The sequence below is a fragment of the Lolium rigidum genome, chromosome 6, assembly GCF_022539505.1.
Source record: "Lolium rigidum isolate FL_2022 chromosome 6, APGP_CSIRO_Lrig_0.1, whole genome shotgun sequence".
In the NCBI taxonomy this organism is placed as follows: domain Eukaryota; kingdom Viridiplantae; phylum Streptophyta; class Magnoliopsida; order Poales; family Poaceae; genus Lolium; species Lolium rigidum.
The window spans coordinates 31,114,057-31,118,021 of record NC_061513.1 but is presented as its reverse complement, the minus strand read 5'-3'; positions in this window follow the sequence as shown (position 1 = coordinate 31,118,021).

Below are 3,965 nucleotides of genomic sequence, written 5' to 3'. Positions count from 1 at the left end.
GAAGAAACTTGGGAGGATCCCTCCTTTTCATTAATTAGTTGAAAACACACAGCGGTCCTATCATATTTTGGCGAGGTGTCATCTTCTAAAATATTTTGTATGTAAGTATTTGTATGGCTATTATCAATGCAATAAGAAAAACACCCATGCAGGACATCATCAATATCAAGATCACTCATATGTAACAAAGAGATTTTTCTTGACAGTTCTTCACACCCCAAAAATAAAGTAAGTTCATCATGCTGATTAGGAATAATTTCATCATCACAATACAAATTTGCAGCACTCATTGGGTTCAAATTATCATTGGAGGGGCATTGAAAATTAAAATGACCCACTTCATGGCAAACTTCACAAATAAAAGGATAGAGGGCACAAACTTTTTTACCAAGATCATCTAGAGCCCTAAACCACTTTCTAGTTTTTTCATTAGCATGATGGATACAATATTCATCTTTGATTTGATTAATTCCACAAGGTCTATGTATTCCACAAAAATTAACATGCTTATAGGAAATAGCATTCTTAGGAGTTTGAGCATGCTTATTACAATAATTAACAACAATTTCATTCTTCATACAAGCCTCTTTAAAAGGTTCATGATACTTATCAAAATTCTTTTTAGGCAATTCAAAATGAGAAGCAAAGGCTTTATAAAGATTTGCAGCAACTTGAGAGTCAAGACCATAAGTAGCACTCATATTTCGAAATTTATCGGTATCCATAAAAGTTTCAATGCATTCATAATCATAATTTATACCCGACTCTTTACCTTTGTCGTTCTCCCAATCTTCGGCGTTCTCCTTAATCCGATCAAGAAGGTCCCTTTTAAACTCTTCTTTGTTGCGCGTGAATGATCCAGAACAAGTAGTATCCAAGCAAGGTCTTATCTTGAAAAGAAAGTCTTGCATAGAAATTATCAATGATGATATTACCTGGAAGCTCATGATTGGGGCATTTGAGCATTAAAGACTTCAATCTCTCCCATGCTTGGGCAATACTCTCTCCATTATGAGGCCAGAAATTATATATTCGGTTTCGGTCTTTGTGAATTTCACTTGGAGGATAGAATTTAGAATAAAATAGAGGCACAATATCCTTCCAATCAAGAGAATGCTCATCCTTCAGCAGTTTATGCCAATGCGCCGCTTTACCAGACAACGACATAGAGAATAATTTCTTCTTCACTTCATCCATAGAGATACTCGCACACTTGAATAACCCGCATAATTCATGCAAAAACAGTAAATGATCTCCAGGATGGACAGTTCCATCCCCTTTATAGCGGTTATCCATAACACGTTCAATAATTTTCATAGGTATTTTATATGGAATACTTTCAGTAGGTGCATTTAAAATATCACAAGCATCATTAGAGTTATCGCATATGGGAGATAAAGTATTATCGAGCAAATTTTCTCCCCTAAAGATGGGAAGCTAAAAATATCACAAAAACTAGCTTCCCCAAGCTTAGACTTCTCCATAGCATTAGCAGTAATTGCATTCATACTAATAACATTGCTACTATCATGCAAATAAGGTTCCATAGGTTTTTTAATTTTCGCATCAAACAATTCTAAATTAGGAAAAAGATTAAAAAGCTCACCAATTTTTTTGTTGTTTTCCATTATGCCTAACTAGTGAAAATAAAAACAAGAAACAAAAAGATGCAATTGCAGGATCTAAAGGAAATAGCTTCGAGCACTCACACAACGGCAACAGTGCTAGGAAATAGCTTAGTAGTCGGAGGATGTGAATACCTTTTACCTTACCTCCCCGAGCAACGGCGCCGTGAAAATAGCTTGATGTCTACGGGTGCTTCTATTCTTGTAGACGAGTGTTGGGCCTCCAAGAGCAGAGGTTTATAGAACAGCAGCAAATTTCCCTTAAGTGGATCACCCAAGGTTTATCGAACTCGGGGAGGAAGAGGTCAAAGATATCCCTCTCAAGCAACCCCGCAACCACAAAGCAAGAAGTCTCTTGTGTCCCCAACACACCTAATACACTTGTCAGATGTAAAGGTGCACTAGTTCGGCGAAGAGATAGTGAGATGCAAGTAATATGGATGAGTATGAGTGGTAATAGTAATCTGAATAAAATATGGCAGCGAGTAAACATGCAACAAAACAGTAAACAAACCGAGATTCGATGCTTGGAAGCAAGGCCTAGGGATCCTGCTTTCACTAGTGGACACTCTCAACAATGATCACATAATAGGACTACTCTACACCCTCTTGTTGGATGATGAACACCACTAATTGTGTAGGATTACACGAACCCTCAATGCCGGAGTTAACAAGCTCCACAATATTCAATGTTCATATTTAAATAACCTTAGGATGCAAGATAGATCAACACAATTACACCGAGTACTAACATAGCATGCACACTGTCAACATCAGCTATGAAAGGGGGAATAGATCGCATCAATACCATCATAGTAATAGTTAACTTCATAATCTACAAGAGATCACAATCATAGCATATACCAAGTACTTCATGATGCACACACTGCCAACATTACATCATGGAGGAGGAATAGACTACTTTAATAACATCACTAGAGTAGCACATAGATGATATTCAACTAGATCACAAAGAGAGAGAGATGAACCACATAGCTACAAGCGGAGCCCTCAGCCCAGGGGTGAATTACTCCCTCCTCATCATGGAGACAGACGATGTCGGTGAAGATGGCGGTGGAGACGGCGGTGGAGATGACTCCGGGGCAATTCCTCGTCCCGGCGAGGTGCCGGAACGGAGACTTCGTCCCCCGAATTGGAGTTTCGCGATGTGGCGGCGCCCCTGGAGTCTTTCTGGAGTTTCGTCAAGAGGTGTCGAAGTTTTAGGTCACGACGGCTTAAATAGGCGAAGAGTCGGAGTCGGAAGAGTCTCGAGGGGCCCACACAATAGGGTGGGGTGACCACCCTCCAGGCCGCGCCGGCCTATGGGGAGGAGGCCCTGGGCCTCCCCATGGCTTGCCCTTCTGGCTCCGTGAGTCTTCCGGCGAAATAGAATTTCTGTAATTTTTCTGGATTTTTCCGAGCACTTTGGTTTTTGGGCCTTTTACGCAATAAACGGACATAATAAACGAAGCTGCACTGTGGCATCTTGTTAATAGGTTAGTCCAATAAATGCCATAATATGATATAAAGTGCAAGCAAAACATGTAGGTATTGTCATAAAACAAGCATGGAACATCGGAAATTATAGATACGTTGGAGACGTATCAGTTCATCAATTTCCTCCTCTTTTTCATCCAATGAGCTTTCAGGTTCATCAATTTCTTCTTCCACAGGTCCCTGCAAATTGTGAGTGCATTCTTGTGCATTAATGAGTCTCTCTTTATAATCAATGATATAAGGATTATCGATGTAACTTTCATTGCAAAAATTAAGGATAGAAGAGACATAATCTTTGAGGTCCTTACAAACAACACAAGTTTCATAATTTTTAACCATGAAGGATTCTATCTCGGAGGCTCCCATAAATATGACAAATTGTTCTACCTCTTCAAACCCAAAATGAATATAGCTATTCCGATTATAGTTCTTAATTAAAAATTCCTCACTAAAGCCACATTGAAATTTAAGATGTTTAGTGTCCTGTTGAGAGCAACAGTTTATATCATGGCGTTTAAGCAAGATTTTAGCAATTGTATTCAATTTTTCTATCACAACACTCATCACTTTTCCCGCTCTTGATTCTCTATAATTATTATAATATTCTATAAGCTCCAAGTAGGTTATGGGTTCTCCCAAAACAGCAGTTTTTAATTTTTAGGTTTTTCGAATTTTTATGGATTTTTGGGTATATGAGAAAAGTAAAACAAGACAAAAAGAAACTAGACAAAAGTAAACTAAGAAAAATAAAACAAGACAGAAATAAACTAAGCACAAATAAACTAGACAAAAAGTAAACTAAGCAAAATAAAATAAAATAAAATAAGAACAGAGATAGAGGTA